Source organism: Pyxicephalus adspersus, chromosome 1, assembly GCF_032062135.1.
Source record: "Pyxicephalus adspersus chromosome 1, UCB_Pads_2.0, whole genome shotgun sequence".
NCBI lineage: Eukaryota > Metazoa > Chordata > Amphibia > Anura > Pyxicephalidae > Pyxicephalus > Pyxicephalus adspersus.
The window spans coordinates 44,832,138-44,857,335 of record NC_092858.1 but is presented as its reverse complement, the minus strand read 5'-3'; the positions used below and the strand labels follow the sequence as shown (position 1 = coordinate 44,857,335).

General features: G+C 38.2%; 1 long non-coding RNA gene across 2 annotated transcripts in view; it reads right to left on the bottom strand.

Moving 5' to 3' along the window:
- Window positions 1-2,727: 2,727 nt before the first annotated feature.
- The window catches only part of LOC140329230 (uncharacterized), a 45,091-nt gene continuing 22,620 nt past the window's right edge, over window positions 2,728-25,198 (bottom strand). Inside the window, exon 3 of one of the 2 annotated variants that reach the window (XR_011920442.1) lies at window positions 2,728-2,810. This is a non-coding gene — a long non-coding RNA (uncharacterized lncRNA). Of the gene's footprint in view, window positions 2,811-11,617; window positions 11,721-25,198 lie in introns of those variants that run through there. The other variant, XR_011920440.1, reaches the window with a different exon arrangement.

The following is a 25,198-nucleotide window of genomic DNA, read 5'->3' as shown; positions in this document are numbered from 1 at the left end:
CTCTAATCCCCTAGATGAACCTTGATCAGCTGTGTCTGCTGATGCCTTGTAGACATCAGTCTGCTGTCTGATCTGGCATAAAATAATTAAGTCAGGTCATAATAAGAACTTTTTTTCAATCACCAAACAGATTTAGGGACCCTTTGCATTGCATGTATGTTCCCAGCATTGCCATTGTTTTTATTAATTTAATATGTGCCATGTTTATCTGGATTGGCCAAAAAAGTGCAGGTTCATTTTTGAGTGTGTTGACATGTGTTTTAGAGCATTTTCAGCATATGGTAACCAAACCCTCCTATATCCATCTTGTACCTTTAATGAAAATGTAATGGGTCAAGAGAACCCAACAAAGAAGGCCAGAAGGCATTAAAACCCACATAATCAAGTATAAAAATACAGATCGACATGTGCTAAAAATGTGCATAAACCACACACACAAAATCCTGTCAACCCACCCTTTATGTGGTTGATGATACATTAATCAGAGAAGGACAATATTAATTGGCAAAGAAGTACATTTCCAGTCACTCTGTGATGTGATTCTGGCTGCAGTGAATTACAAAGAGCTGACTGAGTGGACTTTCTGGTATTGCCACATCTAGATTGTTTGTGCTAGTGAATTAATTGCTTACTGATTGTTTGCACTTGCTTTCAGTATAGCCAGTCCCTGGAAGAATATGTTTCTCCAATGTTAACATAGACAGGTATCCTATAAGCATGCACATTTACCTTATCTCTGCGGTAACAATAAAAGCAGAAGTGTGCTTGTATAGGTTGGCTCATTTAACCTTCTGTGCTGTTGAGATTCCCTCAGCTTATCTGCTGTACACATACCCTCACCAAAGCTGGGTACACACGTCTAATGGTTCTTGACCGATAATCCGCTCCAGGCCAATATCCGACGGAAATCTGGTGTGTGTACAGCACCTGTCGTCCATTGTCTGAACGACCGTCCTGGCGGATCCACGGACGATGGACGACGACCGATCCTAATGCAAGGGAAGGGGGAGAGCGCACAGCAGGGTGCCGTTCCATTCTCCCCCTTCCCTCTCCATAGAGCAGAACAATGCTGTATGTACAGCACTCGTTCATGCATCGTGCAGTCGTTGGAAAGGATTGTGAAAGATCCTTTCCAACGACAATAATTGCTAGTGTATATTTAGCTTTATATCCTAACCTGTCAAATGGCACCAATCCAAATTAACAAACAGTGCCCACTGGTGTGTTGGGTCCTTTAAAACAGCAGTTCAGTTTTCTGCTAAATTGAATCATATATTTAAATTATACACAAGTGCCAGGGTGACAAATAGTATCAAACTGATTCGAAGTACTGGAAATACACGTGTTGTAAATGAACTATTGATTATCCAAAGTAGTGAACAGATGTTTTATCTGCTAAAAAAAAAACAGCCAAAGAATTGGATTATGCAGAACAGCTGTTACAGTGAAATAATGTAAGAAAGAGCTTTACGACAAACGTTCTCGGAAAAAAATATATTCTACTCTTGCTTTGCCATTTGGTTAGAATACTATCAAAGGTCCATGGGAAGCTTTACATGTATACACATATGCAGAGATCACAAGCTATGTATAGGCTGTGAAACATGCCAATAAGGTAAATGTTGTTAACCCTAAGGACAATTTGAAGTGAGATAAAAATTCAGCTTGGCCAGGATTCCTTTCTGTTGTTTGAGTAACATTTTGTTGGTATGTATTCTGCACACCTCTGAATTCTCAAATAAAGGGTGAAATTACTATTTGTGAAGTGATGATGAGATAAAAACTGACATGGCTGGACATGTAGGCCATGCAGTTCATCTCAGTTCATAGAGCAAACATCACGAGTTAGCAATGTATAAAGAAAGACACTGCTGGTGACCTAGCTTACATTAGAATGAAACAAAAATTAATCCTACATTAGGATGAACAAAAGCCAAAATTGGTTGGCTGGGCAGTATAACACAGAAATGTTGGATTTTTGCCTACACTTCTGATGTAGCACGGGCTAAATTGCAGTTTGTATGGAATGCTGTCCTTTCTTTTAGTATGTGTTTCAAACATTCTTTCTATGTACATTAAATACCATGGTGTTACAGTCACTGTAAAGTCTGGCTTAGATATGTAAATCTCCTGGCCAATATTGGTTCATAAAGAATCTTTGTAGTCAGGGTTCTTGTACCCTTTGTAGTCCAGGGTACAATGCTTTAAGATTACATGATCAGATATGTCACTATTGCAGAAGGGACAGGTGATGCCCCCTCTGAAATATTCTTTCCCACCAGCCTAATCACTCTGGGTTCTGAGCTGCACATGCACGGCGTCGGTTTTAGTTGGCAGGATACTCAGCATTCCCAACTTCCTCTGCTCATGCTGGGAATGAACTCCCATGTCCCCACACAGGAGTTACAACATCCTGGACTGATCAATCAAGATGAGCAAATATCGCAAGGTGGAAATTATTATTACTATTCCATAGTATTTATATAGCGCCGACATAATACACAGCACTTTACAAAATCCATAGTCGTGTCACTAGCTGTCCCTCAGAGGGGCATACAATCTGATCTCCCTACCATAGGAATATGGCTTTAATATAGTCTAAGGTCAATTTTTGGGGGGCAGCCAATTAACCTAACTGCATGTTTTTGAAATGTGGGAGGAAACCCATGCAAACACAGGGAAAACATGCAAACTCCATGCAGACAGTGTCTTGGCCGAGAATCGCACCTGGGACCCAGCGTTGCAAAGGCCACAGGGTTAACCACTGAGCCACTATACTGCCAATGCCAATGAATGAAGATGATGGTGCCCTGTGAGGGAATGAGGACAGGTGAGTAATACAAGGTGTAGTTCCACTGTAAATTAGATTGAAAGTCTCACAATATATGAGTAGCCTTGGTACCATATTAGCACATAATGATAATGTATTATTTAAATGGTCATTCTCCAAAATTTGTGTTTTCCAACAGCAGCAGCATGATGTTGAAGAAATGACCCATGCAGTTCAAATTGTCTATTTGCTAATAATCATAAAGTCAAGTGTCCAGGCAGCTGCAGGATCCAAACTGTCCAAAGGTGTTAGAAAGGGGTGGTATTCTCGCAGAGCACCTGTCCCCCCACAGAGACCTGTCTGGTCTGTTCATTATCTCTCTCATCAAGTTGTTGACACAGGCTGTTTATACCTCTTTCTCTCTATGGGACCTAATACCCCCTCCAGCTTTTGTAAATAGTTAAATAAACCCTGTGCTTTTCAATGCCTGAAAATGCATAGGGATCCAGAGAGTAAAGGTGCGTACACACTTCCAATTTTTATCGTTCCAATCGAACGACGAACGATCGATTGGGCAAAAAATCGTTCGTAAAAAAGTAACCAACGACGCCGACGAACGAGGAAACTCGTTGGAAACGAACGACCGGACCGGCGGATCGGATTGGACGACGATCGTTGAACATCGTTCGTGTGTACGATCGTTCGTTGATCGTCCATGGTCTGAGCATGCGTAATGAACGAACGTTCGTTTACTTTCCTGTCGTGCACATAGTTCCTCTATCGCTTAAACGATCGTATCTATTGTGTGTACAATATATACGAACGATCGTGTCGTTATCTCTATGTGCAGGATCGGTGCTATACGATCGTTCTTAAATATCGTGCAGGAACGTTCGTCGTTCGTTTTCCAACGATAATAATTGGAAGTGTGTACGTAGCTTTAGAGACTTATGATAAGATAATAATGGGGTCCTGAAATAATCTGTTGAAAAAGAGCAGTCATATGAAAATACATTTCCCTTAGAAGTGTTTTTGGATTGTATAAACAATCTATTTTTTATGTCTACCTATAATTGTTATTCATTGTTACTGTTATTATATTCAGATATTTTTTACATTTAAAAGATGATAAAAGAAGATGAGGCTACGTACACACGTACAATGGTTCTCTTCCGATACTCGGCTCAAGGCTAATATCAGACAAGGAGCTTGCTTGTGTACAGTGCTCGTGAAGGAGAGAGAGCATAGCGGGGTGCCGCTCCATTGTTCTCCCCTATCCCCTCCCTATAGAGTAGAACAGTCTACAGCACTCGTTCATGCATTGTACAATCATTTGTCATTGGAAAAGAATTGTGAAAGATCCTTTCCAATGACAATTATTGCACATGTGTAAGGAGCCTTACCAACATATAGGGCATTCTTTCCACTGATCTTGAGTATAGATGAGTCTTTCTTTCACGAACCACTAATGTAAAGGAATCCTTTACCCATTTGCTACAAATCCAGTAGTGCACTTTTCACAATGATCATCAATATAAGAACATTTGTCTACAGTGTGGGGGACATTTTTACTGACTATTTCTTTTCTGTCCATTAGCATAATACATTTCGACTCATGAAGAGTAGTAAAAATCATAATGGTGTCCTGTAAAGTAGAGAGTGTAAAAAATGATTAATTCTGTATCTTATACTATATATATCATACGGTTTTATTTACTCCTATACCTTTAACTTACTGATTTATTACCTTAGTCTGCATGTCTAATACATTTTAGCAGTAATTCCTTGGGACATAAAATTATCCTATGGGTTCCTTTGTGGTAAAAGAAAAATTAGGAAAGGCTCCCCTAGAGCTTCAGTCTAATTTTTCTTCAACTGAATTACAAAAAGAGTTTGTCAACTATTTCTAAATTACATTTAAAATGTTCGTTTTATTGTGGCAATTTACATAACAAAGCAGTAACATCATATAAACTCACGAGAAGGTATGCCATTCAAACAAACTACAAAAGAACACCATTTAGAGGCTATTTAGGATTATACCCCTTCTTTTTAGTCTTCATAAACATTTTAATGACCATATGTGGAAGCATAGGAGAGTCTAATTGCACAGACAAGTCAGGACTTGCATCACATGGACTTAGATTAGTCCCGGGGTGCATTCCAGGACCTTAATATAGGCAGAAGGGGATAACTGGAGTGTTTTCTAGTAAAGTAGGAACATATCATTAAATCTAAAATGATAGAAATAAATGTTAAACCTTCTAAGGGCAGAGCCAAGGCAATAAAAGTCTGCAGGCAGCCGTGGGGGAAAGAAGTAATTTAGGGTCAGTTTATCTAAAAAATTTACCTTATGAAAGGGAAATAATATTCACTCAAACAAACTAGGCCTATACACTTCAGATATTAAAAATATCTGGAATATATTGTATAAAACAATGTCTCAGCCAGCAGGTGATTGTTTGAAAGCAAAAAGTCACTGCTGTGCTCTCTTTCTTTAAGCTAGGCACACACTTGGCAATGTGTACACGTAGCATTAAAAAAAAAAAAAAAAAAAAAAAAAAAAAAAAAAAGCATAGGAGCTAAACTTATAAACAATTATAGGCTGCCTATAGAAAAACACAATGACATACTAAAAGTTGCAAACAATAGTGATACGGTGCGGTTCCCAGTCAAACAAACTGAGCATTTTGGAGGAAAAAAAAAACTGAAAAAAAGAAATTTAACACAAGGTCTGAAAGTGATACGTTGTAACTTCCTGAACACACTAATTTGCCCATATTATTCTGGGATTATTGAAAATTGACATAGTGCAGAGTTGGGGTGTCAAACTCAAATACACAGTGTGCCAAAATTAAAAACTTAGACAAAGTCGTGGGACAAACTTGAAACTGAAATAGCACCGCTACTATAATTCCCTGAGACAAGAAAACAGTCTCATGCGGGGCCACACATAGGCAGAGAGGACGCTGGTCTAAAGACGCGAGTGATGCCGCTACTACTATTCCGGGCAACACTTGTGTCTATAAAACAGTCCAATGCGGGGCCACTCAAAGGCAGAAAAGTTGCTGGTCTATATACGCGAGTGATGCCGGGATTTGTAGTAGAGGTGCTATTTGCAGCAGCGGGCCAGCTACAATTCATATTTAGGATTCCTTTGGGACCAAAAATAAAGTAAGTTGGGATCCAGATTTGGTTTGACATCCCTGCTCTAGAGGATGCTAGGGGTTCCTTGAGCCATGAGCAATTTGTGCCTCTGCTGTGACTTTAACCAACACCAATAATCTTTTTGGCCATCTGTATAGGTGGCATTCATTCCAATAGCCAGCTATGTAGGAGGCATTCTTCTTCCCTCTGCCCACCAAACAAACGTACTATAAAGTATGAATTCATTAATTAAGGCAGGAGTCCCCCTAAGCCTTGAAACCTATTTTTAAGGGTTTCCCCTCCCCCCTGTTAAAAAGGTAGAAAAATGTCTGGTTACAAGTAATACAAACATGGGTAATTAACACAAGCATTACAAAAAAGAAAATTAAGGACAAATACATGCAATTGAATAACAACATATCTACAATTATAACAATATGCAGTTGAAGAAATATCTCTGCTGGTTTCCACTTACAATTCAGAGGAATAAGGTATAGAAGCAAAAATGAGTACTTAAACATGAGAAAGTTTGATTCTTGTTTTACAGAGGGAAAAAAGGTGCTGGACCAAAGACTAAGGAAGTTGGCTATATACTGACATTTGTCTTATCCAAACAACAGGTGGCGAGAGGTCTTGGCTTCCTCTGACACCTATTGAACCCTCTGCTCTGAAGCTTGCCACTCCTCCGAAGGGCAGGAATCATACATGTACAATTTGTCAAGAGAGAAATATTGGTGCTGCCATTGCTGACTTGTTTTGAAGTTACATGCTATCAGACTATTTGGTGATTTGCTGACCATGAAAAAGTTTGTGAATCTCAGGAAATGTGGGTGTAGCCGTATTATTCCAATGGCTAGTACTTTGTTCCAGGTTAACGTCCTATATTTTCACACTTCTATCTAGACAGGTGCACTGTAACACTTCTACTCTTTCTTTCATTGAGTTACAGAGATTTCCAACTAGCTGACAAATCTGTGTGGGATAATAAGCACTTGTGATTTTCAGTGCTCAATATCACCCTTGTGAGAAGCTGTACTCAATCTGTACCTCACTCAATCAAATCATTGGGCCTATGAAGGGGGAAAGTAGGGTCAGTGTATGCTAGTTCCTTTCTAATAGAGCACTTACACTTAGTTTAGGTTAAACCATTAAGACATTGGATTCAAAAGAAGCTACTTGGGTCAATCTGCACATACTGTTTTAGAGACTTCTGTGATCTTCCAAATTCTGTTCATTTGGTATGAAAACTTTCAGATAATAACAAATGTTGCTTTGGCACTGCCAAATATTGGTTGAATAGACTATGAATGGCATACAACACCAGGGATCCTCCAAACCCTGCTCATCCGGGATGCAAATGCTGACTTACTGCTAATAAATTGAAACTCTGGCACACCCCTATATTGGCCAAAGAAATAAGAAGTGGTGCACAACACCTTAATGGGGCAAACATATTAGGAAACCTCCCAAAAAAAAATATGTTCCTGATGTGGAAAAACTTCCTAACCTAAGCATAAATTTGGCTGTCATATCAGGAAATAATATAGGGTGTAGTTCATCTCATGCCACCTTTGGCACCTATAAACGTATGCATGAATGGGCTATATGGATGTACATGTTTATGACTCAGTTAAAAAATTAAACGTCAGAAAAGAAAACAACTGAACTGTATATGTTCACTTGCCACCTGAGAGCAAGTGACCCGGCAAAAATTTTCAAACCATCCATCAACACTTTACTTTGTCATCAGTAGACTGTGAATGTTTGCTGCCATCCTTTAGAAAATGTAACAATCATCTATTTCTATTTACATTGCAGGTACCAGCCAGTATATAATGATGGGAGTACACTAGCAACTGAAAACCATATTAAATTGAACCACACAGTTATTATTTCTATGTTGAATTTATATAGCGCCAACATATTATGCAGAGCTTTACATAGACTTTTTTACTCAGCAAAACCATCCACTTTTATGTATGTAAAAACCTAATTTTTGCATCCAGTTTTGCAGTTTTAAAATACAATAAATTACCATCATCGCATTGTTAATTCACTTTTTAATAAACAAGCAGCTGACACAGAAAAGTACGGTATATAAATGACTCAAGAAAATGCCACACTCCATAGTGTGGCAGGAACAATCGTCTGAATCATAAAACTACCTAAGGAGAATATCAGATTCTTTTAGTCTACAGCATTTTTTGGCAGATTAGAAAATATTACTTTTCTAAAGAGTGAGGTCATAACAATAGGGGTAAAGAGGGTGCTATTTTCTCAGGATCCATGAGATTGGGGGCAAACTTCCATAAAAGTAGCATTCACATTGTGGTTGTTTGTGGTGTGGTTTATAAACACAACACATAGCATCTGGCAGCCCTTGAGCTTCAAGCTGCTTTTATTGACATGAATGAGGACGAGTTCCAATTTCAGTGAGCTGCAGTTGAACATGGTTGCTTGCAGTTCTTGCTAGAGGACTGGAGATGGCCCAAAATCCCTTGCAGTGCAGTTCACTGCACTCAAATATGAGACAAAACATTAATCAAATGCTATGGTTGACCTTAAAACTGCTCCTGGACACATAAAGGGACAGCCAGGAGCGGCTGACCATACACATTTACACTGCACATCTGAAAGGTCCAAGGTAATAAATGATTGTTCAGTGTTTAGTATAAAAAAGCTTCTGCTCAGGTTTCATATTGGAACTGTGTAACTTTTAGTTTTCTCATAATACAGAAACTTAAACAGAGCTATTCTTTTACAACTTAGTGCTTTTATTTAGGAGCTAAAAATTTGTCTATTCATCACCGACTCTGAAAACCCCAGGACTACTAATGCTTCTGATGGGAATAGGTATTATTTTTAATGCCCTATTGGCAAGAGCTGCAATGAACTTCACATAGCAAACTGATTATTATTACATAGGTAATATTACTGGTACATTTGTAAGAACTTGTGACAGTTATTACTGTTGTTGTTACAAGATTGAGAGAGTAAGTTAAAGATAAGTTCAAAGTACAGTCTATAATCATAAATATGCGTTACAGTATATCTGCCAAAACTTTTTTTATATTTTGATTTTGTATTAATAGTAAAAATACTTAAGGTTTTGTTCAGATATTTTTTACCATTTGTGTCTGATTAATAAGGTTCTCTTTCACCTACTATCATGCAGTCTTAACAGGAAGTGGGAAAATATCTTTCCAATTTTACGAATATCCCCCTTCTACATTTAGTGCATATGAGCCAATTTCAACTTCCTGTATGATCAGTCCAATAAATGTTTGGATCTGAACCTAATTTACTGACTCATTGTAAGAGTCTGATTATTTTATTTTTTAAGGCAGGGAATGGACACATAGGTCAAGGGGGTAAATGTGAATTGAATGTACAGTTGTGGTATGTGTTCAAACCATCAAGCAATCTGGATCTTTTATTTTTTTCTACCATTTATTTTTTAAACCTGCCATAAACATTGAAGAGTGGTCAAATGGGTCCAGCCCATTCAAGTTTGCCTATTAAAAGGCTGCCATATTACCATTCATGCCTTGCTAGAACTGTCTGGATTGATTGAATCCCAAATCACCACCATGGGTTCTAGGGGTAAAGTCTTTAGGTGAAAAAAATAGGTAGCTGAGGACACACAAGGTTCATATAGATGGCATTTTATGTAACTCTGATGTGACCTTTGGGATTTCCCCAAGTAGTTTAAGCTGTTTATTGATCAAAGTGAAATTTTTTGTTCTGCTGAACTAAATCACCCAATCTTGTACAAGCAAAATTCCTGTTATTTTTTATTTTTCCTGCATGGGATTTTCTTTGCATCACATGCACAAAGAGGTAATCCCGAGTCACACTCAGGGTAACTGTAGAAGCCCCCCTTACCTTTGCCCCGCACTCCAGGGGCGATCGGATGGTCCCGCTGTAATGCCGGGGCGCAGGTGTGGCCAGGCGGGAAATTTAAAAGCAGGTTACAATGTAATCTGCTTTTAAATGGTTTTTACAGTGAAAAAACACAACACAACATGAAATAAAAAAAAAGTACATTTTTAATTTTATATTTTATATTAGGATTACATTGTTGTCTATTATTTCATTATTTTTTAAAATTATTATTTATAATTATGTATTATATTATAATTTATGATTATAATATAATAAATAAATATAATTATCATACCCTGGAGTTAATCCTAAGAATTACAGGCCTACAATAAAAACAAAAATTTCTATGCAAAAAAATTAGGATCACTTTTTGCATCAAAAAACTGACAGAATTAGAACACTAGGGGGGTTAATGAACATCCTCTAATATTTAGAAAATCAACCCTTGTGTTGTCAGTGGGCATGATGATTTAGAAGTGAATGCTTTAAGTTTACTTCTGCCCCCACTAGAGACAGCAACATACTTCCTTTCTAGCTTCATACACTATGGAGTAAAAAATTCCCAGCTATCAAAACCAGCCATTATCTATCTATACAACTATTACCAACAATTAGCTTTGCCTTATGGCTAAAACAAACCCAATTTCCAGACTGAAACCCCCGCCTTAACAAATTTTTTCTTCGACTCCCGAAAGATCAAGGGGGGATGGCTTTTCCAGACCGGATATTATACCATAGGGGAGTACATCTGACCTGCCTGGTAGACTGGTGCAGACATGCCAGCTTTAAGGGGTAGGTGAACTTAGAAGACTAGATGTCTCCTATAATGATGTGTGGCGGCATGGTCCTCAACTGAGGATACGGTTGTCCTCCGTTGCCACCCTTTGATAGGTGAAACGCTTATGGTGTTGGCCAGGTATTTCCGTGCGGAGGGGACTATATTGCCTTCCCCTCCCCTATGTCTCCTATACTGGGACACCCCAAGTTCTCAACTAATAGGAAGGATCTGATTTTTAAGATTCGGATTGAGAGTGGTATTTTCTGGTCTACCCATTTCTTTTACCATTCCACCTGGTCCAGCGCAGAACAGCTCCAGGTAGATCATTCCCTCCCTTGCCTGGATATCTGGAGAAAGATACAATTTCAACACATCCTTTTGTCGTTGCCACCGGCACAGGATTTTTATCATCCCCCTTAGTCCTCTAGAGAGTCTGTGTTCTCTATGCTCTCCTATATGTATAAATTGCAACGGACAGCCCATGATTCCTCTGTGCACTTCTTCGTTACCAAATGGGGGAGAGACCTTCATATTAAGTTCACCAAAGATCAAATAGATCTGATGCTATATTATGGGCACAAGGCCTCTATTAGCAACCAGTATCAAGGGACTAATTACAAATTTTTCACTAGGTGGTACAGAACCCCTGATCGGCTGGCAAAGCTTTTTGCCACACACAAGCTCAGTGTGTTGGAGATGTGGGCAACACACAGGTATGCTGTTACACATATTTTGAAGCTGCCCTGGTCTGGCTTCATTCTGGGCGGGTGTTGCGGACATTGTACAAAGACTGACAGGAGCGTCGTTACGAGACAAACCGGAGCTTGCCCTGCTGCATGTGTCGGCAATGTTGAGGAAACGTTAAAAAAATCTTTTTTGCGCCATGTGGTAAATGCCGCCACAGCCTGCATCCCCCGGTTGTGGAGGCAAACTACTCGGTCCACTGTAAAGCATTGGGTGACCAGGGTGAATGATATACAGTATAAAGAAGAGCTTGTGAGATCAGGGGATCGACCCTCACGTGGACCAGTACATACCCTGGTTTTATTGGGATGACTTCAAGACCACTGCAGATTATACACGGTTATTTCGCCCACCGGCATAGGATCTTGGCTCTTACAGTGTCTTTCCATACGGTTGCTAATAAAAAAAACAAAAAAAAAAACAAAAACATAAAAAAAACAACAAGTTCCCTTCTCATATGAATTCCTTTTAGGGCAGCCATGAATGGTATTATATATCCCTAATGGTGGCAACATTAAAAAAATGATCATTCATTGCACATACACTGATCAAATTATATATAGATTACAAAACCAAAACGTTCTGTATAGCTGATTTAGTGAGTTCTTGATTGATTTTGACAAGTCTAGCAGTTGTAGTGGAATTTTGTCCACCACTTCTGATCAATGGAACAAATATTTGTGTGTACATGATCACAAGTGCCATATACATTACAAATATAAATGATGATCTAATATCATTTAGATCTACCAACAAGTATGTAGAGCATATCAATCTAGCTGCACATATCTATTATTTTTGCTTTGCGTTCACAGAAGGTAACCTCTCCTTCATTATGTGTATGTTTGTGATAGCAGTTTTATACCATTTTTTTTAAAGTATACTATTAAATTATGGATAAATCATTATACAAACAAAATTGTTCATTGAGTGTTAAAGAACTTCCATTATCCCCTTTGACTATAGCTATGGCTTTTTCAAACAGATTATCGCGGATTACTGTTGTCAAATGATTTATAATATTTCTCTGTCCCATTAAACAATGGCCCATGTGCGGGGGGTGCTTATGTAATATATACGTAAGACAATAGTGAAAGCAGTTGACACATTTATATATCCATAGTGAAGTAATAATTTATGCAAATCGACAATTTGTACCTAGCAATACAGGTCAGGTAGGGAAAATCCACAATGAGCACACATCCAGCCTGGCACTTGTTGCACAAACTGCCTGTGGCATCACGGGATCTCTTGAGAAATGTACACAGAAAAAATGGGAATTATCAAATCAGTCTTGGCAGAGAGCCCCATGAAGTGGAATACTTTTCCTGCAAAGTCTTTCAAGTGTTCCCAACAATTGCTGGAGGATATCACACACTTGAAAACAAGCTTTAACTATTGAATGTACAGCATCTCCTTCCTGTGTAGGTAAAAATCCAAGAGTAGGTAATACATGTACATAATATAGAGATTATTGATATTACTGTCCTGACAAATGTTACCATGCAGTATCGAGTATTTACATTTTCAATAAGCAAAAATAAAAGTAAACAAGGGAAAGCTCAACACAAAATAATTCAAAATTTACCAGCACTCAACTTGGCTTGTTGGCACAAAAATACCTAAATAAACCAATTTCACATTTTGAGTTGGTTTTTGTTGCACAGAAGTTTGGTGAACATACTGGTATTAGAAAATTGAGAACTGTTGGTCAAGCAAAGAAAACCAGAAATCAGGGTGTATAAAAAACTTGAGCAGGTACAGTTTTAAGAGAGACTGAATGGAGATCGCTGGGCCAGAGGTAAAAGCATAGTTAATTAAGCTTGGTGGGGAAAGGGGATCAACAGTGAGCACAAATGTGCAGTGTGATTTTAGCTAAAGACACTGTAAAATGTGAATTGTAACGTGGTGGTGAACTGAATGTAGCGGGTAAAGGTGAGTGTTAGCGATGGAGAGGCAGCATTTGTGATGTTCATTGTAGAGCAGTAGTTATGGTAGGTAGTGTGAAACAGTAGTGGTGTTGGGGTAGTAGATTGGTGGTAATCCTTTTCAAGCCCATGTGCTGGCTCTGTGAGTGGAGAAGATAGCTGAGATGTCACAAGGCTGTGAGGAGTGTGGAGCAGATGTTGGAGGGCTGTACAGTAGATAAGATGTGGTCTTCATAGACTATCAGCTGGTTCCTGCAGTCCTCATACCTCTACCCTGTTGGAGATTGTGATCGTACATGGTGTGAACTGGCAGAGCCAAAGGGTCTGAGGCAGGAGGATCAGGAAACTAGGAAGAAACATAGTATGTTTCTATCAGCTATTAGTATATTCATCCACATTTTGCTGGAACATTTCTAATTCCAAAGAATAGGATAGGGCATAATTGCATTATTCAATAATATTTATATCCATCTGGTGTTCAACTTTAACAATGAAAAGGTCAAAATATTGTTCTTTTCTTTGCTCTGTGTTGGAAAAAGTCATTTGTTTCTCTACTTGCTTGGAATTTGGCAGGGCGTTGGTGGTAAGGTACTGGAGTTTGAGCATATTTTTTAGTAGTAGGAACATTTTAATTCCACAAAATTGATAACACTTAAGGGAGACAAAGAGTTTCTTTCCAGGAAAAGAATCCAGTGAGAGCCAATTACACAAATCCCCGCATTTTTTATTTCTTCCTGAATGGATTAAGAGATTACCAGCAGTAAGGGCATAATGTGACTATGGGGTAACAGAAGTCACATTTTTGACTAGAATTTACCACAATACCCAATATAGTATGATGAAGTCACAATACATTTTTTTAATTTAAAGCTGCAACTTTAGGACAAAGTTAGGACAGCCTTTTGGCCTTTTTGAAGATAAATGGTTGATCTTATCTCTTGGTATTGGAACTGTTGAGTGACTCTTCCTTCCACCAACATGCTCACTGAAAGCATGTTAACTGATCAATGATTGCTTATATATCATAACCATCTGATATTGTATATGGTACGTCTCCCACTAAGAAAACCTATGCAGGAGCCTAAGGCCTAAAGAATTTCCAGAGGGCCAGCTAAATGCAGTGAAGCAGGAGATGAGTTTATTTTAGTAAATGCTGTGCAACTGCCTGTCATTTCAGAATTGAGAATAACTTTGTAGGAATTTGGTGGCGAGCTATGCCAGGGCAGACAATGGAAATCTATGTCTATTATAATCTTCATTAATGGTAACTAAAGAAATTAGGGAAATGTTGTTACCTTGCCCAGGGTTCTATACTACCTTACTACTGTCCTGGCAGTGTGTATAGTGGACACACATGCACAACAATTACCTACTCATTTAAATAATAAAAGCCCAATATGTTAGTTATCACACAATGATTACATCTGATATGTATGCTGTCAGATATTATCCCTCATATGATCTAGATGTTTGGTTTCATTTCCAACACTAGTATTTTTGCCACCTGGATTCTTGGTCATACTGTATATTACCAATGCATAGATAATATGAAAGGCACCATTTCTGACCTTCTCAAAAATGCTTTTCAACTGGCTATCACGTAGGTAGTGGCAGCCTCTATATTTCATTTAGAACAGTATTGATCTTCACTGGTAGCATTAGATATATATGTTTGTGACCTAAGCAATTATTAAGCAACATGCAGTGTGGTTGGCTAGGAATACCTGTGGTTCATGAACAAGGACTAAAACAAAAATTTCCCAATTGAATTTATCCAACAGTTTCAAGTAGTCACAATCTAATTTTTTAAACAGATTGCACAAGTTATATCTTTCATAACAAGTATATTTTTTCTTACATATTGCAATGAGGATATTTAGTAATTTCTATATTTTATGCATAGTCTATATATTTCAGTTCAGATGTATAGCCTATTTAGTATATTCTTTCAGTTTCAGCAACATTGTCTGCACAACAAAAGAATTGTTGTGGCCAGTCAGCAAACTGACATTTACATGACAGTCTGTAGCACAAACATAGTCGCCACAGACTGTCAAATTACATGCTGCTCAACACTTTCACACAGCCCAATAAATGTTGACGTTTTAGAAAGCAGTCATCTTTTCGTTCTACACAAATAAAGAAATAGGGCAGATATACCAATTGTCTACATTTGGTGTGTTTTTTTTTTGTTGGTAATAATAACACTGAAAGTCATGTAAAAAAAAGGCCAATGGCCAAGACGGGAAACGTACTATGCAAGACCCCATGCAGAGGAAACTAACCGCTCAGGTTTGGCATTTGCAATTAGTTTGCACACAGGGTGATCTGGGTAGTAAGATGAGAATCCCTCAGGGAAAATAAACAAAAAACAATTGCCTTATCTTCTCATATACTCACTATAGTATGAGATTAGAGTCATGATTTCAAACAGTAAAGTCACCTCTGATGAACACAAAGTGCAGCTGTTACAGTAACAGTATGCACATATTTATTGGCATCCTAATCATCTTGTTAAATATACACTGATATTATATGGTGAGGTTCAAAGGATTTATATATATATATATATATATATATATATATATATATATATATATAAATATACATTTACAGAAATATGAATGTGTTCAGTTAATGTAGATATTTAAGTAATTACTTTATTGGTCATTCTTTTTTTTTTTTTTACATTTTAGGATGTTTCTTTGTATAGTTTGAAAATACCAATATATTCTGTTAACTGCCATTCTACCGATATAATTTGTAATATATATATTTAACAAACAGGATAAGATTTTCTTATATGCCATTGATGCCATTGAAAAGATAAACTACATGTAAAAGATATTGTACTCTAAAAAGAGAAAAATGTTTTTTTAAGTGTTTGTATGTTTTTATACAGAGTGTTTTCTATGTAAAGTTTTTATAAAAAGTATATTGTTGTGATATTTATGTGCACCAAAAAAGTCCCATTTGGTATAGTATGGTATGGTATTGGTATAGAATTAATAAGGGATGAGGTGAGATATTTAAAAAATTATCCATTAGCTCTCCTTTAAAGTACTAATCTAGCAAAATTATAATATATATATATATATATATATATATATATATATATATATATATATATATATATTTATATATTATTATTAAAAAAAAACAGTAAATTATAGTAAAGGGCAAAAATAGACTAATGTTAATTTTACATACAATCCAAATAAAAATTCATGCACAGCATTCCAGATCATTCAACAATGCTTCCTAAAATGCATGTCAGCAGCAAACTACAAAAGCTCATGTACACAAATCCTAAAGGTCCTCTTAGATGAATAGATTCAGCTGCCTAACGATAATATGTGCATGCGGCAAAATCTAAAGGATGTTTGGTGCCAAGTCAAACTTCCGGGACTGCATTGGTAACAGCAGACAGGAACATATGATTTCTCCATGCTAACACAGAGGGGCTCATTCTATGGACAGATGTGCCCGGCATAGCCATAACCACTGCAATTCCTGTGCCTCAATAAAAAAAGAAAATAAGAACAATGGCTCCACAGCATCTCTTTTGAAAAAAAAACGTGCATACCTAAAATTATTCTGCATAATACTAAAGAAAACAGCAACAGGAAACCTTTTTTTCTAGCCTATACAACATCCTAGCTTCCACTTGCCCAGTGAAAGGGTAAAAGACATGCAGCCTTGAATCATGGAATTTGATATAAAAGAGTACCGTGAAGGAAAAAAATCACAAAAGACAACTAGGTAGTTCAACATTATACTCAAAGCAAATATGTCTGGTTGAAATATTTCAGTTTGCTAATGTTCTCAGCATTCCTTATTGTTGGCTATATAATTATGTTGTTCTGCACATAAAAAAAATAACTAGTGGACATGCATATTTAGTTCTTAGAGGAAGGATTGTAAAACTTAATCAAAAGTAACATGAAAGTGTTGCTTATAATAGGTGCTTGTGTTCATTGCCTACAAAAATGATACACTTTTTATTATTTGAACTTTTGTCAGCTGAGCAACTCCAGGATCACTTACCCTGTCATTACGTAGCACAAAAAGCTTTGCAGTTATCTCCAGTTTTTTCCCTGTGGTTGCCAAACATTTGGTGCCACAAAAACTGTTACGGTTACAGACAAAATGAGACAGGACTCAGAAGGGGGTAAGTTTCAGCTGAATGTGAGACATACTTTAGACAGGAAGATGAAACTCTTCTGTGCAGTACTAATTAAATTGTAAAGTGTTATGTGATGTAATGCATTGAGAGACTCCTTCCTTCATATTACTAATGACCTCAAGTGCTGGAGGCAAACATTTTATCAGACATATGAGTTTCCAGTTACATTGTAGTGTGTCAGTGTTTCCTAGCTAGCCACACAAGGATGTTGTAGAAACCAAAAACACTTCCTATAATTATTACATTTATAACTAATTTGTTTTTACCTTAGCTGATCAGGTTAGGGAGCATAAAACCACTGGCGTTCTAGTTTGACCTCCAGTGAAGTTTTTACTGCCGTCTGTATCCTCACTAGGGAGATTTGTGTACTCTATTTGTGATGACGATCATTGCACTGGGTATAAAAGTGACTGAAAATCCAAAATGTGTATTGCTCACCAGAACAGAAATCTTCCAATGGGCCTTCAATGGAAGATTTCGGAATCCTGTTCTGGGGAGAACTTGTCATTGTTTTCTATGATAGCTTTCTAAAGCTAAGGTTATGTACTCACGATCCTTTCCAACGACTAACGACTATTCATGCATGTTCATGCACGATGCATGAACGAGTGCTGTACATACAGCACCATTCTGCTCTATGAAGAGGGGAGAACGACAGAGCGGCACCCCACTGTGGTCTCTTCCCCTTCACTTCCATTAGGATCCTTCATCGTCCATCTTCCGTGGATCCGCCAGGATGGTCGTTTGGACGATGGACGACGAGTGCTGTACACACGCCAGAATTTGGTCCGATATCGGCCCTGAACCATTGCATGTGTGTATGTAGCCTTAATCTACACAGACGTTTTCCAAAGCGTTTACCCTGAGGCTTTAAAAGCCCATGTTTGCAATTCCTATGCATTCCAATAGGCTAATTTACACCAGGGCGTTTCCTTAATTTTAAAAATTCAAACACAGGGGTAAACGTGTCCATTGATTTCAATATGGGCGTTTTCAGCGTTTATAAATGCTTGAAAAAATAATCCCAGTAGAACGTGGCCTAGACATTTTCCAGCAGTTTAAAGGCAAGCTTTAAAACGCCTGAATTTCAAACATGGGCTTTCAAAAGCCTCAGGTTAATTCATGGGGAATCAGTCCGTGTAGACCTAGCCTAACAGGGTTTATTCCTTTGAACAGATTAAATCTTGATTGAGATATAAAAAAAAAAAAAAAAAAAAATTACAGAGGTTGTTAATGATTTCCTTCTCTATTTGAAAAGTAAAAAAATTAATTTTGTAGTTGTAAACTAACTTGCAAATCTTTTCAGCAACAGCAGAACAATTTTAAACCATTGAAAGACTGTAGTTCCTCTTATAAAAGTGTACTTAAAGATTAATTTCCTTTCAAACTTGTGCTTGAAACACATGTAACTTTACCATTTTTTTTTAGAAAACAACACATTCATTATTTATATGTTTGTATAGAAAAACAATCTAAATTCCTGCATAAGAAAAACCTAATCCAGTTATCAAGCTATTAGCTTTAGTGTTCTATATCTGCTTAGTGTGGTCAGCACACAGCCTTTTAGAACCTCAGTTATGCAATACTAAAGTTTCCCTGGCAATTGATTTTCAATGTTTGCAAGTATGGACTTTTTTCATTCTATCATTGTTTTTTCCTATATTTTGCCTCGCTAATCAGTTATTAGTTTTTTGAGGTCAGCAGATTTCACAATATTGTATCACAGTTAAGAATTTGAAATTCCACGCAAAACATTGTTGGGAATCCTGTGAAGATTAATGGCCTGTAAGCTGTCCTTTTCTGAGTGCTGGAGGCATTTTAATACTATTGATTGTTATGCTACAAAATTGTTATCTTACATCAGGGAGAGGGACTTACAGGAAATCCAGTCTTAAGTGTACAATACAAGGCCACACCAAGCAAGATTGTTAATGGCATATACCGTATTTACACGGGATTTAAGCAGAAGAAGGTGTTAGTAGAAGTGGTTAGAAACATAAGAACATGGTCAGTTGTATTGGCATGATGTGACCTGCCCCCAGCACCTTTGTTGTATGGCCTGGCCTAGGTAATCTCATGTCAAGAAAAGAGTGACGAGATAAGTGCAAGAATACACATCTCGGTGGTAGGGTGGATGTAATAATTGGAACTGGTGCAACAGTTGGCCAACAAGAATTTGCCTTTCCACGACTTGGATCCAAAAATGTCCACGTCACAAGATTCCCACCTTTTCTCACCCATTTGTATGAGAACTTTTGCATGATTTGCTCAGGTTTGAAGTATCTGTCTAAGTGTTTTCAGAACCAGCTGCATAGCATCCCCTAAGCTCTGCCCGAGACTGCAATAGACATCTACTTGGCTGATACATAGTGAAATCAGAGAACTGACGAGCTAAGCATTTAAACTGGTCATTTGACAAAACATGTTTACAGCAGTGAGATCTAATTTCACACTACATGTCCTCTGTCCCTGTCAATTGGCTCTGTATAAAATTACTTCTGTAAAGACTGGTTGGTAGCTGAAAAATTCCAAGCAACTGCATGCATCCATCAGCAGGCATCACAGGGGGGAGGGTAAGTTTTGTCCTAGAGTGTCCTTAGACAGAAGGAACCCAGGTCATTCCATTACACTAATGTTAACCCCCCTGCCTCCTTAAGCTGCATACACATGTGCAATTATTGGACAAATGACTGCACGATGCATGAACGAGTGCTGCTCTATGGAGAAGGGGGGTGGGGGGTGGGGGGGGAGAATGACGGAGCGTCGCTGCGCGCTCTCCCCGTTTCACTTCCATTAGGATCGTTAGTTGTCTATCGTCCGTGGATCCGCCAGAACAGTTGTTCGGACGATGGACAACTGGTGTTGTACACATGCCAGATTCTCACCCGATATTGGCCCTGAGCCATTGAACGTGTGTATGTAGCTTAACTCTCGTCCCTCTATTGTGCTGTAGAAAGCTGATTGTAAACGGCAAAATCTATGATACACAATGCATGGAATCATGGGGCAGCCTGCTACCTAGGTCATTCCATTACACTAATGTTACCCCTCCTGCCTCCTTAAGCTGCATACACACCTGCAATTATTGGACAATTGACTGCACGATGCATGAACGAGTGCTGTACATACAGCACCGTTCTGTTCGATAGAGTTGGGTGGGGGGTGTACGACGGAGCGTCGCTGCGCAATCTCCCCTTTTCACTTCCATTAGGATCGTTAGTGGTCTATCCTCCGTGGATCCGCCAGAACGGTCGTTCAGACAATGGACAACTGGTGTTGTACACATGCCAGATTCTCACCCAATATCGGCCCTGAGCCGTTGAACGTGTGTATGTAGCTTAACTCTCATCCCTCCAGGTCATTCCATTACACTAATGTTACCCCTCGTGCCTCCTTAAGCTGCATACACACGTGCAATTATTGGACAATTGACTGCACGATGCATGAACGAGTGCTGTACATACAGCACCGTTCTGCTCTATGGAGAGGGGAAGGAGAGAGCGACGGAGCGCGCTCTCACCCTTCCTTTGCATTGGGATCGTTCGTCATCCATCTTCTGTGGATCTGCCAGGACGGTTAATCGAACAATGGACAACAGGCGCTGTACACGTGCCAGATTCTCGTCCGATATCGGCCCTGAGCAGATTATCAGGCGAGAACCATTGGACGTGTGTATGTAGCTTTAGAGGCTCATCACAATCAAAGCTTGACTCTTTGACAACAACAGGGCATGGGGGTTGAGAGTGGTAAGCGAAAGTTAGGTCAACATGTGCATGGATGCATTAAGCTGTTTAGGATTATGATCAAGGAAAAGTGTTATCTATGTGTACTTTTCCAATGACATTTGATCCAAATCAATCGACAAATGATAAAGGTCCTCAAGAACAAACTTATCCCAAAAAACACGCTCTTGCTAAACAATATCACAATCCATGATTCCATACAGAATGGGAATGATACACTCGTTTGCAGAGGCTCAGCAGATGACAATGAGGAAGGATGTGATCATGGAGACATTGTACATGATTGTTTAGCAACACCTGTATACATGCTTGAAGTTCAGCAGGCAATGCCTGAATCTATATTACTTATGGCACTGTCACTTCAAGTTTTCAAATGCACAGTTATCTAACAATGATTTGGCAATCGTTTATTATAAATGAAGATCTGTAGTCACCAAAAACAAATATAATTGATCTAGATATGATGAGCAAATATACATAGGGCAAGCAGTTATTTTCAAAAAGATTTAACATCTCCCTGGAAAAATCTTGATTGGAGGGGTCGGAATGACGTAACTCCAGCACAGGAACACAGGAGTTCATTCAGTGCCAGGAACTGCATGCAAAGCCATTATTGCCATGAAACCATGCACACTGCATATTGCCTGGCAACCATGCACACTGCAGCTATTCTGACAGCTCAAGCAAGTGATCAGGCAGGCAAGAATGCAATACAGCCCTGCCTCATCACAAATGTTTAAAGTAGAACTTACCTTCTGCTTCAAGTAGTGTCAGGTGATGTTATGGAAATAGTCAATTAGTTTCATGATATTGGATCTTGGAGTGTTGTTTACCTTATCTCATTTTCAGGTTTACGTGGTGTCACTGTTTTGCCTGCTACCCACCTTTCTGTATTTGGGACATTGTGTACAGGGCAATGCAAAAGTTTCTGAAAACGTTATCTGTTGTCTGTGTCCCAGAGATTCACACTCTTTTTAAACAGGTGACAATTATCACTGGGACAGAAATTGATGGATGGGAAACAAATATTTTACAGCTGTCAACAAAAAAAGGGATGAGGGTAAATACTCCAACAAGTAGATCAGGTCTGATGACATTTGCAAAAAGAGGGAATTCTGCTTACTTTGTAGAGATTACCTCTTTTGGGATAGGAAGGTAAATGAAATCTTCCCAATGAGACAGGAAAAAATAAACTGATGAAACAGAGGTTTCATTCCTTTTGTATAGCCTACTGCAATATGTAAAATTTTTACTTGTGTGAACCTATCTTTGACTGATTTCATAGGAGTCACATATTATTTAAGGATTTCATCCCAGGACTAGTGCTCTTTAATACACAATATGATTGCTGCAAATTACTACACAGAAATATAATTACAATGTTCATATGAATCATCTCTGCCTTCAGATTCACTTTCCGTAAATGCATTTCACAACCTTTCATCAGCAGTACATGAAATTAAATAGTAATTAGATTTAATTAGAACAGCTTTCAATGAAGTAACTTAATATTTGATATTAGCTGATGTGAGAAGATGCCTTTAACTGTGCTTTTTTTTTTTTTTTTTACGGGCCTGTGTTTGTGTATGTTTATAACTGAGCAGTGCATATGTGTTTAGATGTGTGTACAGCCCACCGTGCATCTGTCATAACATAAGGACACTATACCTAGGAAATACAACTGGCAGGGAAACACTAGATAGAGGCCAAGTAATGGGAATGGAAGGGGGTGTGAGTGGGAGACCTAAGGGGGTGGGAGACGGGAGAAGATACAGCCTTTTGTCTTTTGTAATCAAATACACATCTGTTGCTATGGCAACAGCAATGAATATCACATACACTAAAAATCCAGAGAGATATCCCATCTCCGTAAACTGTTATATAACAAAGATACAGTGGCACCCGAAAAATAAAACATTGTCATGGGCTGCGAGCTTTTCCTGCAATAAAGTGGGTTATGAAACGAGCACTCAACCATAAAACACATTTTCTGCTATGTTTCACATTATTATTCTGATTTAAAATAATGACCGTTTTCCAAATCCAAAGCTGAAAATCTTTTTCGCTTCACCAAATAAAAGAAAAGCAATGTAAAGGCGTGGATCAGGTTTGTCTTTTGAAGTTCCAGCTATCTGATGGGTGCTGTACTCATTTCATAAGAATAGGTGGCTTCACACACCTTCTTCCAGTGTCATAACACACACACAAAGAGTTGTGTCTAATGACAGCACAATGTGATCTGCCTGTCTTTTGTACAATTGTATTCTCTCCACAATTCCAAGGTATTTCTTTCTCCACATCTACCTATATACTCAGCATCAGTTTTATTTTTCCCAGTCTTGGAGCCATGCTGAGCACCGGTATATTTGTTGCACTAGCAGATGCTAAGATGGATCTGCATGAATTTTGGGAACAGCAAGATCAATTAAAAATAATATAATCAGGAGCGCACACAGACTTTGCTACTACAGGGAATGTGGAAAAGTCTGCTCTCTGCAAGCAAGAGTTTTTTTGCCTCAATTACTAGCAATGCATGCAGGACAGCATCTGTCTGCTAACTATGTGGTGATTTTGTTTTAGGCTAACAGATAGACATTTTGTAGAATCTTCAATGCAGGCCGTACGGTAATAGAATTTCATCAGTGGTAATTCAAGTGGTTTTTACTAATTATATCTTATGAATACACTATATTTTCAGTGTGGGCAAGAATCATTTTTTAACTCTTCAAAATACAAAAAAAATAGATTAAAGGGAAACTATAAAAAAAATAATATGGAGGCTGCCATTGCTGAACTTTTCTCTTGGAAACAGCCTTGTTGCTTGGCCACCATGCTATATCAGTGGATTAAATACTTTATTAGAAACTGACCTCAATTAAGTATGCAGATCAGGAGTTCTAAACCCACACACTTCTTTGGGGTCATTGAGGCAAAATCATGTAGCGGGTGACATCCAGAGAACTAATATTTTTGAAAGGAGATCAGCAATTGTAGAGTCTTTTACCTGTCAATGCAGGTTTCCATAAATGAGCAGAGATGCTCCAACATGTTTGATTTGGACCCCCAAGACCTCTATTTTTTCAGTAATTAGTTCACAATTTGAATCTGACAGGTATGGTGCTCTTCCCATATTATCTAATAGACAATTGGTTGTCTAAGAGCCAGATACACATTTTGATAAGGGAACAACACAATCACATCTACCTTGGTTAAGTAGATATCTCCTAGCTTTAAAAGATAAATAAAGGCCCCACACAGACAGACACTGTAAAGAAAGTCTAACAATGTCTATGATTGCAAATAATCTAAGCATGTACAGGCTTCATTTACATGTTGATGACCAGACAAGATGCTAGATGAATGGGCCTCTTGCCTTGAAAGTTTACTTTCAGTAATATAAATATATCCTTATCTTTTTGTCTTCTGCCCTCTAGTGTGTCTTGATGCTGCTATACTTGTTCTATCAAGATGTATTGGTAAATGTGAACATACTCTGCATGTTTGTATTTCTGGATCTTCAAATTGTACTGTGCATGAACTCTTTGAATTTATGGTACATGCTATTGCCTATACTGTACTCTGTACAGCAAAACGGAAGATGATGGTGCTACATAAATAAATAAAAAAATAATATACAGTTACCATATATACTCAAATACAAACCAATTTTATTTCCCCTAATGTCCTGGTGAAGCTGCACCTGTCTCTAGCACTGTGGTTTGACAGATCAAAGCTATCAGAAACAAGTCTAGTTGTTTAATACACACTATTAAAGAGTTTATTACACACTTACAGTTAGGTCCATAAATATTTGGGCAAAGACAACTTTTTTCTAATTTTGGTTCTGTACATTACCACAATAAAGCTGCGTACACACTTGCAATTTTTGTCGTTGGAAAGGATCTTTCACAATCCTTTCCAACGACAAGGGGCTGCAAGATGCACGAACGATGCTGTACATACAGCACCGTTCATGCTCTATGGAGAGGGGAGGGGGAGAGCGACGGAGCGGCACCC